We start from the raw sequence: 14,934 nt of genomic DNA, 5'->3' as shown, positions 1-14,934 counted from the left end.
CACCTTTTCTGGACGATTGCAAAACCTCATATATAAAAACTAAAAAGAGTTTACAATCCCTAAAAATTACAGATACTTTTTGGAATTATCTCTCTGTACATTTGTGTTTAGTGCATTTCCATTTTAGATGTATACTTTTTTCTTAAATCAAAACTTGAGTTTTAATTTTCCCTACATCTCGGAAAAGAAAAAAAGAGATAAAAGGCAAGAAGATCAAAACAAAATTAAAATTTTAGAGTTGATGTATGGAAAGAATTTATATAAATAACAAATGTAAGTAAATAAAATTTATTCACACACCACAAATGAACACAAAAGTTTTGTTATGCAAGTATGGGAAATTCCTCCAGTTCAAATCTATTAGCTCGGAATTTTATAAGAAAGAGAATTTTCTACACATGTTTTAAAAAATAGATGTGCATGCTTGAAGCAAGTTAAAGATGCTAATGTCCTATAGATCCAAACCTTTTAAAGAGAATAACATTAAATTCTCGAGTGAAGGTGCAGTGAGATATTTACTCGAATCAAACAGGCCATTATTTTGCCCATTTTCAAAAAGCTGACCTAATGATCATAGATGATAGCAAAGTGATTTATCAAGCAGAACGGGCTATATTTTTTTAAGAAATTAATTATGGATTGGGGGTGAACACTCAGTTAAAAATCCATCGCCTACCCCTTTTCCCGATAATTGCAAAACCTGATATATAAAAACTAAAAGATTTTACAATCCTTAAAAATTACTGTCACTTTTTGAAATTATCTCTCTCTACATTTGTGCATTGTCCATTTCCATTTTTTATGTTCCTTTTTCCTTAAATCAAAACTTGAGTTTTCACTTTCTCTTCATCTCATAAACAAAAAAAGAGATAAAAGAGAAAAAGATCACATCAAAATTAAAATTTTAGAGTTTATTTATGGAAATAATATAAAGCAATAACAAATGTAAGTAAAGAATATTTATTCACGCACCACAAATGAACACAAAAGGTTTTTTTTAATCAAATTTTAGGAAATTCCACTAGTTCAACCCTAACAACTCGTAATTTTATAAGAAAGAGATTTATCTAGACATGTTTTAAAAAGTGGATATGCATGTTTGAAACATGTTAAAGATGAAAATGACCTTTGGATCCAAACCTTTTAAAGAGAATAATATTAAATTCTCAAGTGAACGTGCGGTGGGGTATTTACACGAGTCAAACAAGCCATTATTTTGCCCATTTACATAAAGCTGATCTAACAATCATAGATGACTGTAAAGTGATTTATCATACGTAACGGGCTATATTTTTGTAAGGAATGACTTATGGATTTGCAGTCAACACTCAGTTAAAAATCCTCGCCTCACCCTTTTCTCGACGATTACAAAACCTGATATATAAAAACAAAAAAGAGTTTACAATTCCTAAAAATTACAGGCACTTTTGAAATATCTCTCTCTACATTTGTGCATTGTGCATTTAAATTTTACATGCATACTTTTTTCTTAAATCAAAACTTGATTTTTCATTTTCCCTTCATCTCGTGAAGAAAAAAAGAGATAAAAGGTTAATAGATTACAACAAAATGAAAATATTAGAGTTTATGTATGGAAAGAATTTAAAGCAATTAAAAATGTAAGTAAATAAAATATATCCACACATCACAACTAAACAAAAATGTTTTGTTATCCAAGGTTGGGAAATTTCACTCGTTCAACCCTGATAGCTCTTAATTTTATAAGAAAGAGAATTTTCTACACATGTTTTAAAAAATTGATATACAGGCTTGAAACATGTTAAAGATGCAAATGACCTATGGGTCAAAACCTTTTAAAGAGAATAACCTTAAATTCTCAAGTGAAGGTGCGGTGGGATATTTACCTGAGTCAAACAAGCCATTATTTTGCCTATTTACATAAAGCTGACCAAAAGGTCATAGGTGATTGTAAAGTGATTTATCATGCGTAATGACTATATTGTTTTAAGAAAGGACTAATGGATATGGAGTCAACACTTAGTTAAAAATCCCCACCTCCCCCTTTTCCCGATGTTTGCAAAACCTTATATATAAAAACTAAAAAGATTTTCTAATCCCTAAAAATTACAGACACTTTTTGGAATTTTCTCTCTACTTTTGTGCATTGAGCATTTCCATTTTAGATGTATACTTTTTTCTTAAATCAAAACTTGGGTTTTCACATTTCCTTCATCTCGTAGACAAAAAAGAGATAAAAGGCAAATAGACCACAACAAAATAAAAATTTTAGAGTTTATGTATGGAAAGAATTTAAAGCAATAAAAATTTAAAGTAAAGAAAATTTATTCACACCCCTTATCGCTCATTATTTTATAAGAAAGAGATTTTTCAACACTGGTTTTAAAAAATGGATATGCATGCTTGAAACATGTTAAATATGCAAATGACCTATGGATCCAAACCTTTAAAAGGGAATAACATTAAATTCTCAAGTGAAGGTTCGGTTGGATATTTACCCGAGTCAAACAAGACATTATTTTGCCCAATTAAAAAAAGCTAATCTAACAATCATAGATAATTGTAAAAGGATTTATAGTGCATAACGGGCTATATTTTTGTAAGCAATGACTTATGGATTGGGAGTCAACACTCAGTATAGAATCCCTCGCCTCCCTCTTTTCCCGACGATTGCAAAACCTGATAGATAAAAACTAAAAAGAGTTTACAATCCCTTAAAAATAAATATACCTTTTGGAATTATCTCTCTCTATATTTGTGCATTGTGCTTTTTCATTTTGGATGTATAGCTTTTTCTTAAATCAGTACTTGAGTTTTCACTTTCCCTACATCTCGTAAACAAAAAAAGTGATAAAAGGCAAATAGATCACAAGAAAATGAAAATTTTAGAGTTTATGAATGGAAAAAAATTTAAAGCAATAACAATTGATAGTAAATAAAATTTTTTCATACACCACTAATGAACACAAAATTTTGTTATCCAAGTTTGGGAAATTCCACTAGTTCAACCCTATTAGCTCGGAATTTTATAAGAAAGAGATTTTTCTACACATGTTTTTAAAAAGGGATACTTAGGATTGAAACATGTTAAAGATGCAAATGACCTATGGGTCGAAACCTTTTAAAGTGAGTAACATTAAATTCTCAAGTGCAAGTGCGGTGGGATATTTACCCGAGTCAAACAAGCCATAATGTTTTCCTTCTACAAAAATTTGGCATAACGGGCTAGATGATTGAAAAGTTATTTATCAAGTGTAACGGGCTATATTTTTGTAAGGAATGACTTATGGATTGGGAGTCAATGCTCAGTTAAACGTCCACCGCCTCCCCCTTTTCCAGATGATTGCAAAACTTGAAATATAAAAACATAAAAGAGTTTACAATCCCTAAAATTACAGACATTTTTTGGAATTATCTCTCTCTAAATTTGTGCATAGATCATTTCCATTTTAGATGTATAATTTTTTCTTAAATCAAAATTTGAGTTTTCACTTTCTCTTCATCTCGGAAAAAAAATAGATAAAAGGCAAATAGATCATTCCAAAATAAAAAATTTAGAGTTGATGTACGAAATTAATTTAAAGCAATAACAAATGTAAGTAAAGAAAATTTATTCACACACTACAAATGAATAGAAATGTTTTGTAATCCAAGTTTTGGAAATTCCTCTAGTTCAACCCAAATTGCTCGGAATTTTATAAGAAACAGATTCTTCTACACGTTTTCAAAAATGGATATGCATGCTTGAAACAAGTTAAAGATGCAAATGACCTATGGCTCGAAACCTTTTAAAGAGAATAACATTTAATTCTCAAGTGAAGGTGCGGTGGGATATTTACCCGAGTCAAACAAGCCATTATTTTGCCCATTTACAAAAAGCTGACCTAACGATCATAGACTATTGTAAAGTGATTTACCATCCATAATGGGCTATTTTTTTCTAAGGACTTATGGATTGGGAGTCAACTCTCTGTTAAAAATCCCCCGCCTCCCCCTTTTCCCGACGATTGCAGAACCTGATATATTAAACCTAAAAATAGTTTACATTCCTAAATATTCCAGACACTTTTTGGAATTATCTCTCTTTGCATTTTTGAATTGTGCATGTATTCTTTTTTCTTAAATCAAAACTTGAGTTTTTACTTTCCCTTCATCTCGTAAACAAAAAAAGAGATAAATGGCAAATAGATCACAACAGAATGAAAATTTTAGAGTTTATGTATGGAAAGAATTTAAAGCAACAAAAAATGTAAGTAAATAAAATTTATTCACACACCACAAATGAACACAAAAGTTTTGTTATCCAAGTTTAGGAAATTCCACTAGTTCAACCCTAATAGCTCGGAATTTTATAAGAAAGAGATTTTTTTTCACATGTTTTTAAAAATGGATATGCAAGCTTGAAACTTGTTAAAGATGCTAATGACCTATGGATCGAAACCTTTTAAAGAGAATTATATTAAATTCTAAAGTGAAGGTGCTGTGGGATAATTACCCGAGTCAAACGAGCCATTATTTGCCCTTTTACAAAAAAGCTGACCTAACGATCATAGATGATTGTAAAATGATTTATCTTGCTTAACGATCTATATTTTTGGAAGGAATGACTAATGGATTTGGAGTCAACACTCAGTTAAAAATTCCCCGCCTCCCCTTTTTCCCGACAACTGCAAAACTTGATATATAAAAACTAAAAAGAGTTTAGAATCCCTAAAAATTACAGACACTTTTTGGAGTTATCTCTCGCCAAATTTGTGCATAGATCATTTCCATTTTAGATGTATAATTTTTTATTAAATAAAAATTTGAGAATTCACTTTCCCTTCATTTTAGGAAACAAAAAAAGAGATAAAAGGCAAATAGATCATACCAAAATGAAAATTTTAGAGTTGATGTATGGAAAGAATTTAAAGCAATAAAAAATGTAAGAAAAGAACATTTATTCACACACCACAAATGAACAGAAAATTTTTGTAAACCATGTTTTTGAAATTCCTCTAGTTATTTCCTAATTGCTCGGATTTTTTTAAGGAACATATTATTCTACACATGTTTTCAAAAATGAATATGCATGCTTGGAACATGTTAAAGATGCAAATGACCTATGGATCCAAAACTTTTAAAGAAATAACATTTCATTCTCAAGTGAAGGTGCGGTGGGATATTTATCCAAGTCAAACAAGCCATTATTTTCACCATTTACAAAAACCTGACCTAACGATCGTTGATGATTGTAAATTGATTTATCATGCGTAATAGGCTTTATTTTTTTTTGTAAGGAATGACTTATGGATTGGGAGTCAACACTCAATTGAAAATCCCCTACCTCCCCCTATTCCCAACGATTGCAAAACCTGAGTTATAAAAACTTAAAAGAGTTTACAATCCCTAAAAATTGCAGACATTTTTTTGAATTATCTCTCTCTATATTTTTTCATTACGCATTTTCATTTGTATGGATATTTTTTTCTTTAATCAAAACTCGAGTTTTCACTTTCCCTTCATCTCGTAAGCAAAAAAAGAGATAAAAGGCAAATAGATCACAACAAAATGAAAATTTTAGAGTTTATGTATGGAAAGAATTTAAAGCAATAACAAATGTAAGTAATGAAAATTTATTCACACACCACAAATGAACACAAATTTTTTTTTATCAATGTTTGGGAAATTCGACTTGTTCAACTCTAATAGATCAAAATTTTATAAGAAAGAGATTTTTCTACACATGTTTTAAAAAATGGATATGCATACTTGAAACTTGTTAAAGATGCAAATGACCTATGGATCCAAACCTTTTAAAAAGAATAACATTAAATTCTCAAGTGAAGGTGCGCTGGGATATTTACCCGAGTCAAACAAGCCATTATTTTGCCCACTTACAAAAAGCCTACCTCATGATCATACATGATTGTAATGTGATTTATCATGCGTAACGGGCTATATTTTCATAAGGAATTATTTATGGATTGGGAGTCAACACTCAATTAAAACTCCCCCGCCTCCCCCTTTTCCCGACGAATGCAGAACCATATATATAAAACCAAAAAAGAGTTTACAATCCCTAAAAATTACAGACACTTATTGGACTTATCTCTCTCTACATTTGTGAATTGTGCATTTCCATTTTAGATGTTTACATTTTTATTAAATCAAAACTTGAGATTTCACTTTCCCTTCATCTTGTAAACAAAAAAAGAGATAAAAGGCATATAGATCACAAAAAAATGAAAATTTTAAAATTTATGCATAGAAAGAATTTAAAGCAATAACAAATGTAAATAAAGAAAATTTATTTACACATCACAAATGAACACAAAAGTTTTGTTATCCAAGTTTAGGAAATTCCTCTAGTTCAACCCTAATAGCTCAGAATTTTTAAGAAAGTGATTTTTCTACACATGTTTTATAAAATGATTATGCAAGCTTGAAACTTGTTAAAGAGGCAAATGACCTATGGATTGATACCTTTTGAAGAGAATAACTTTAAATTCTCAAGTGAAGGTGAGGTGGGATATTTACCCGAGTCAAACGAGCCATTATTTTGCTCATTTACAAAAAACTGACTTAAAGTAATTTATCTTGCGTAATGGTCTATATTTTTGTAAGGAATGTCTAATGGATTGGGAATCAAAACTCAGTTAAAAATCCCCCACCTCCCTTTTTTCCCGACAATTGCAAAACCTGATATATAAAACCTAAAAAGAGTTTACAATCGCTATAAATTACAAACATTTTTTGGAATTATCTCTCTCTACATTTGTGCACTGTGCAATTCCATTTTAGATCTATACTTTTTTCTTAAATCAAAACTTTAGCTTTCACTTTCCCATCATCTCGTAAAAAAAAATAAAAGGCAAATAGATCACAACAAAATGAAAATTTTAGAGTTTATGTCAGGTAAGAATTTAAAGCAATAATAAATGTAACTAAAGAAAAATTGATTCACACACCACAAATGAACACAAAACTTTTGTTATCCATGTTTGGAAAATTCTACTAGTTCAACCCTAATAGTTCTGAATTTTATAAGAAAGAGTTTTTTCTGCACATGTTTTAAAAATGGATATGCATGCTTTAAACATATTAAAGAAGGAAATGACCTTTTAAAGAGAATACCTTTAAATTCTCAAGTGAAGGTACGGTAGGATATTTACCTGAGTCAAACAAGTCATTATTTTGCCCATTTACAAAAAGCTGACATAACGATCATAGATGATTGTAAAGTGATTAATAATGTGTAATAGTCTATATTTTTGTAAGGAATGACGAATGGATTGGGAGTCAACACTTAGTTAAAAATCCCCCGCCTCCCCCTTTTTTCGAATATTGCTAAACCTGATATATAAAAACTAAAAAGAGTTTACAATCCCTAAAAATTACAGACACTTTATGGAATTATCTCTCTCTACATTTGTGCACTGTGCATTTCCATTTTAGATGTATACTTTTTTCTTAAATCGAAACTTGACTTTTCAATTTCCCTTCATCTCGTCAACAAAAAAAGAAATAAAAGGCAAATAGATCACAACAAAATGAAAATTTTAGAGTTTATGTATGGTAGGAATTTAAATCAAAAACAAATGTAAGTAAAGAAAAATTATTCACACATCACAAATGAACAAAAAATTTTTGTTATACAAGTTACGAAAATTCCACTAATTCAACCTTAATAGCTCGAAATTTTAAAAGAAAGTGATTTTTCTACCCTCATTCTAAAAAATGAATATGGATGCTTGAAACATGTTAAAGATGCAAATGACCTATGGATCCAAACCATTTAAAGAGAATAACATCAAATTCTCAAGTGAAGGTGCAGTGGGATATTTACCCGAGTCAAACAAGTCATTATTTTGCCCATTTACAAAAAGCTGACCTAACGATTAGAGATGATTGTAAAGTGATTTATCATTTGTAACAGGCTATATTTTTGTAAGGAATGACTTATGGATTGGGTGTCAACACTTAGTTAAAAATCCTCCGCATCCCCTTTTTCTTGACGATTACAAAACCTGATATATAAAAACTAAAACGAGTTTACATTCCCTAAAAATTACAGTTAGTTTTGTTATTCCCTAAAAGTTTTGTTATCCAAGTTTAGGAAATTCTAGTAGTTCAACCCTAATAGCTCGGAATTTTATAAGAAAGAGATTTTTCTACACTTGTTTTCAAAAATTGTTATGCAACCTTGAAGCATGTTAAAGATGCAAATGACCTGTGGATCACAATCTTTTAAAGACAATAACATTAAATTCTCAAGTGAAGGTGCGGTGGGATGTTTACCCGAGTCAAACCAGCCATTACTTTGCCCATTTACAAAAAGCTGACCTAACGATCATAGATGATTGTAAAGTGATTTATCATGCATAATGGGCTATATTTTTGAAAGGAATGACTAATGGATTGGGAGTCGACACTCAGTTAATAATCCCCCTCCTCCCCCTTATCCCGATGTTTGCAAAACCTGATATATAAAAAATAAAAAGAGTTTACAATCCCTAAAAATTACTGACACTTTTTGGAATTATCTCTCTCTACATTTGTGCACTGTGCAGTTCCATTTTAGATGTATACTTTTTTTCTAAAATCAAAACTTGGGATTTCACTTTCCCTTCATCTCGTAAACAAAAAAAGAGAAATAAGGCAAATTGATCACAACAAAGTGAAAATTTTAGAGTGTAAGTAGGGTAGGAGTTTAAAGCAATAAAAAACTTAAGTGAAGAAAATTCGTTCCTACTCCACAAATGAACAGAAAACTTTTGTTATCCAAGTTTGGGAAATTCCACTAGTTCAACCCAAATAGCTCAGAATTTTCTAAGAAAGAGATTTTTCTACACATGTTTTAAAAAATTGGATATGGATGCTTGAGACATGTTAAAGTTTCAAATGACCTATGGATCATAACCTTTTAAATTGAATAACATTAAATTATCAAGTGAACGTGCTGGGGGAGATTTACTCGAGTCAAACAAGCAATTATTTCACCAATTTACAAAAAGGTGACCTATCGATCGTAGATGATTATAAAGTAATTTATCATGCATCATGGGCTATATTTTTGTAACGAAAGACTTATGGATTGGGAGTCAACACTCAGTTAAAAATCCCCTGCCTCCCCCTTTTCCCGACAATTGCAAATCCTGATATATAAAAATTAAAAAGAGTTTACAATCCCTAAAAATTACAGACACTTTTTGGAATTATCTCTCTCTACATTTTTGCATTGTGCATTTCCATTTTAGATGTATACTTTTTTCTTAAATCAAAACTTGAGTTTTCACTTTCCCTTCATCTCGTAAACAAAAAAAGAGAGAAAAGGCAATTAGTTCACAACAAAATGAAAATTTTAGAGTTTATGTAGGGTAAGAATTTAAAGCAAAAAAAAATGTAAGTAAAAAAAAATTATTCACACACCTCAAATGAACACAAAAGTTTTGTTTTCCAAGCTTGGGAAATTCCACTAGTTCAACCCTAATAGATCGAAATTTTATAAGAAAGAGATTTTTCTAGACATGTTTTAAAGAATGGATATGCATGCTTGTAACATGTTAAAGATGCAAATGACCTATGGATCCAAAACTTTTAAAGAGAATAACATTAAATTCTCAAGTGCGTGCGGGGGAATATTTTCCCGAGTCAAACAAGCAATCATTTCGCCAATTTACAAAAAGTTGACCTATCGATCATAGATGATTATAAAGTGATTAATCATTCTTAACGGGCTATATTTTTTTAAGGAATGTGTTATGGATTGGGAGTCAACACTCAGTTAAAAATCCCCCACCTCCCCCTTTTCTCGACGATTGCAGAACCTGATATATAAAAACTAAAAAGAGTTTACAATAACAAAAAATTATAGTCACTTTTTGGAATTATCTCTCTCTACATTTGTGCATTGTGCATTTCCTTTTTAGATGTATAATTTTTTCTTAAATCAAAACTTAAATTTTCATTTTCCCTTCATCTCGTTAACAAAAAAAGAGAGAAAAGGCAAATAGATTACAACAAAATGAAAATTTTAGAGTTTTTGTATGGTAGGAATTTAAAGCAATAACAAATGTAAGTAAAGAAAATTTATTCAAACACCAAAAATGAAAACAAAAGTTTTGTTATCCGAGTTTGAGAAATTCCACTAGTTCAACCCTAATATCTCAAAATTTTATAAGAAAGAGATTTTTCTACACATGTTTTAAAAAATGGATATGCATGCTTGAAACATGATAAAGATGAAAATGACCTATGGATGAAAGCCTTTTAAAGAGAATAACATTAAATTCAAAAGTGAAGGTGTGGTGGGATATTTACACGAGTCAAACAAGCCATTATTTTGCCCATTTACAAAAAGTTGACCGAACGATCATAGATGATTGTAAAGTGATATATCATACGTAACGGGTTATATTTATGTATGGAATGACTTATGGATTGGGAGTCTACACTCAGTTAAAATTCCCCCGCCTCCGCCTTTTCCCGACGATTGCTGATCCTGAAATATAAAAACTAAAGAGACTTTACAATCCCTAAAAATTACAGACACTTTTTTGAATTATCTTTGTCAACATTTTTGCATTGTGCATTTCCTTTTTAGATGTGTACTTTTTTCCTAAATCAAAACTTGAATTTTCACTTTCCCTTCATCTCGTAAACAAAAAAAGAGATAAAAGACAAAAAGATCACAACAAAATGAAAATTTTAGAGTTTATGTATAGAAAGAATTTAAAGCAACAACAAATGTAAGTAAAGAAAATTTATTCACACGCCACAAATAAACACAAAAGTTTTGTTGTCCAAGTTTAGGACATTCCACTAGTTCAACGCTAATAGTTCGAAATTTTATAAGAAAGAGATTTTTCTTCACATGTTTTAAAAAATGGATATGCATGCTTGAAACATGTTAAAGATGCAACTGACCTATGGATCGAATCCTTTTAAAGAGAATAACATTAAATTCTCAAGTGATGGTGAGGTGGGATATTAACCCGCGTCAAACCAGCCATTATTTTTCCCATTTACAAAAAGCTGACCCAACGATCATTGTTAATTGTAAAGTGATTTATCATGCCGAACCAGTTATATTTTTGTAAGGAATGACTAATGGATTAGAACTCAACACTCAGGTAAAAATCCCCTGCCTCCCCCATTTCCTGACGATTACAAAACCTGATATATAAAAACTAAAAAGTGTTTACAATCCCTAAAAATTAAAGACAATTTTTGGAATTATCTCTCTCTACATTTGTGCACTATGCCATTTTCTTTTTAGATGTATACTTGTTTCTTTAATCAAAACTGGAGTTTTCACTTTCCCTTCAACTCGTAAACAAAAAGAGATAAAAGGAAAAAAGATCACAACAAAGTGAAAATTTAAGAGTTTATGTATGGAAAGAATTTAAAGCAATAACAAATGTAAGTAAAGAAAATTTATTCACACTCCACCAATGAACACAAAAGTTTTGTTATCCAAGTTTAGGAAATTCCACTAGTTCGACCCTAATAGCACGGAATTTTGTAAAAAAGAGATTTTTCTACACATGTTTTAAAAAAAGAATATGCATGCTTGAAACATGTCAAAGATGCAAATGACCTATAAACCTTTTAAAGAGAATAACATTAAATTCTCAAGTGAACGTGTGGTAAGATTTTTACCCTTGTCAAAAAAGCCATTATTTTGCCCAATTACAAAAAGCTGACCTAATGATCATAGATGATTGTAAAGTGATTTCTCATGCATAATGGGCTATATTTTTGTAAGGAATTACTTATGGATTGGATGTCAACACTCAGTTAAAAATCCGCCTCCTCCCCCTTTTCCCGACGATTGCAGAACCTGACATATAAAACCTAAAAAGCGTTTTATATCCCTAAAAATTACAAACATGTTTTGGAATGATCTCTCTCTACATTTGTGAATTGTGCTTTTCCGTTTTAGATGTATACATTTTTCTTAAATCAAAACTTGAGTTTTCACTTTCCCTTTATCAGGTAAACAAAAAAAGAGAGCAAAGGCAAATAGATCAAACCGAAATGAAAATTTTAGAGTTTATGTAGGGTAGGAATTTAAAGCAACAACAAATTTTAGTAAATAAAATTTATTCACACACCACAAATGAACTGAAACATTTTTTTATCCAAATTTTGGAAATTCCACTAGTTCAACCCTAATAGCTCAAAATTTTATATCAAAGAGATTTTTCTACACATGTTTTAAAAAATGGATATGAATGCTTGAAATATGTTAAAGAAGCAAATGACCTATGGATCCAAAACTTTTAAAGAGAATAACATTAAATTCTCAAGTGAATGTGTGGGGGCATAATTACCCGAGTCAATCAAGCCATTATTTTGCCAATTTACAAAAAGTTGACCTATCGATCATAGTTGATTGTAAAGTGATTTATCATACATAACGGGCAATATTTTTGTAAGAAATGACTTATGGATTGGTGCCATCACTCAGTTAAAATTCCCCCGCCTCCCCCTTTTCCTGATTATTGTTGAACCTGATATATAAAAACTAAAAATATTTTACAATCGCTAAAAATTACAGACACTTTTTTGAATTATCTCTCTCTACATATTTCCATTGTGCATTTACTTTTTAGATATATAATTTTTTCTTAAATATAAACTTGATTTTTCACTTTCCCTTCATCTCGGAAACAAAAAAAGATCACAACAAAATGAAAATTTTAGAGTTTATGTATGGAAAGAATTTAAAGCAATACCAAATGTGAGTAAAGAAAATGTATTCACACGCGAAAAACGAACACAAAAGTTTTGTTATCCAAGTTTAGGAAATTCCACTAGTTCAACCCTAATAGCATAGAATTTAATAAGAAAGAGATTTTTCTACACATGTTTTAAAAAATGGATATGCATGCTTGAAACATGTTAAAGATGCAAATGACCAATGGATCCAAACCTTTTAAAGAGAATAACATTAAATTCTCAGCTGAACGTAGGGTGGGATATTTACTTGAGTCAAACAAGCCATTATCATGCCCATTTACAAAAAGCTGACCTAACGATCATGGATGATTGTAAAGTGATTTATCATGCATAACAGGCTATATTTATGTAAGGAATGACTTATGGATTGGCAGTCAACACTTAGTTAAAAATCCCTCGCATCCCCCTTTTCTCGACGACTGTAGAACATGATATATAAAACCTAAAAAGAGTTTACAATCCATAAAAACTACCGACCATTTTTTGAATTATCTCTCTCTAAATTTGTGAATAGTGCATTTCCATTTTTAATATATTCTTTTTTGTTAAGTCAATACTTGAATTTTTACTTTCCCTTCATCTCGTAAACAAAAAAAGAGATAAAAGGCAAATTGATCACAAAAAAATAAAAATTTTAGATTTTATGTATGGAAAGAATTTAAAGCAATAACAAATGTAAGTATAGGAAATTTATTAACACACCACAAACAAACACAAAAGTTTTGTTATCCACATTTAAGAAATTCCACTAGTTCAACCCTAATAGCTCGGAATTTATAAGAACGAGATTTTTCAACACAAGTTTTAAAAAATGGATAAGCAAGCTTAAAACATGTTAAAGATGCAAATGACCTATGGATCGAAACCTTTTAAAGAGAATAACATTAAACTTTCAAGTGAAGGTACAGTGGGATATTTACCTTAGTCAAACAAGCCATTATTTTGCCCATTTACAAAAAGCACACCTAACGATCATAGATGATTGTAAAGTGATTAATCATGCCTAACAGGTTATATTTTTGTAAGGAAGGACTACGGGATTGGGAATCAAGACTCAATTAAAAATCCCTGCCTCCCCCTTTTCCCGACAATTTCAAAACCTAATATATAAAAACAAAAAAGAGTTTACAATCGCAAAAAATTACAGACACTTTTTGGAATTATCTCTCTCTACAATTGAGCACTATGCATTTCCATTTTACATGTATACTTTTTTCTTAAATCAAAACTTTGGTTTTCACTTTCCCTTCATCTAGTAAACAAAAAAAGAGATAAAAGGCAAATAGATCACAAAAAAATGAAAAATTTAGAGTTTATGTATGGTAGGAATTTAAAGCAAAAACAAATGTAAGTAAAGAAAATTAATTCACACACCACAAATGAACACAAAAGTTTTGCTTTCCAAGTTTGTGAAATTCCACTAGTTCAACCCTAATAGCTCAAAATTTTTTTAGAATGGGATTTTTCTACACGTGTTTTAAAAAATGGATATGCATTCTTGAATCGTGTAAAAGATGCAAATGACCTATGGATCCAAACCATTTAAAGAGTATAACATTAAATTCTCAAGTGAAGGTGCAGTGGGATATTTACCCGAATCAAACAAGCCATTATTTTGCCCATTTAAAAAAAGATGACCTAACGATAATAGATGATTGTAAAGTGATTTATCATGCATAATAGGCTATATTTTTTTAAGGAATTACTTATGGATTGGGAATCAACACTCAGTTAAAAATCCCCCGCCTCCCCCTTTTCCTGACGATTGCAAAACCTGATTTATAAAACCTAAAAAGAGTTTACAATCCCAAAAACTTACATACACTTTTTCGAATAATCTCTCCCTAATTTGTGAATAGAGCATTTCCATATTAGATGTAGACTTTTTTTTTTTAAATCAAAACTAGAGTTTTTACTTTCCCTTCATCTCGAAAACAAAAAAAGAGATAAAAGGCAAATTGATCACAACAAAATAAAAATTTTAGAGTTTATGTATGGAAAGAATTTAAAGCAATAACGAATGTAAGTTAAGAAAATTTATTCAAACACCACAAATGAACACAAAAGTTTTGTTTTCCAAGTTTAGGAAATTTCACTAGTTGAACCCAAATAGCTAGAAATTTTGTATGAAAGTGATTTTTCTACACAATTTTTTTAAAATGGATATGCTAGCTTGAAACATGTTAAAGATGCAAATGACCTACGGATCAAAACATTTAAGGAGAATAA

This window comes from Aristolochia californica, unplaced genomic scaffold (assembly GCF_029961685.1).
Source record: "Aristolochia californica isolate CCGP_79_NKW_82.1479 unplaced genomic scaffold, dmAriCali1.0.hap1 SCAF_5, whole genome shotgun sequence".
Lineage (NCBI taxonomy): Eukaryota > Viridiplantae > Streptophyta > Magnoliopsida > Piperales > Aristolochiaceae > Aristolochia > Aristolochia californica.
This window is presented reverse-complemented; position numbering follows the sequence as displayed.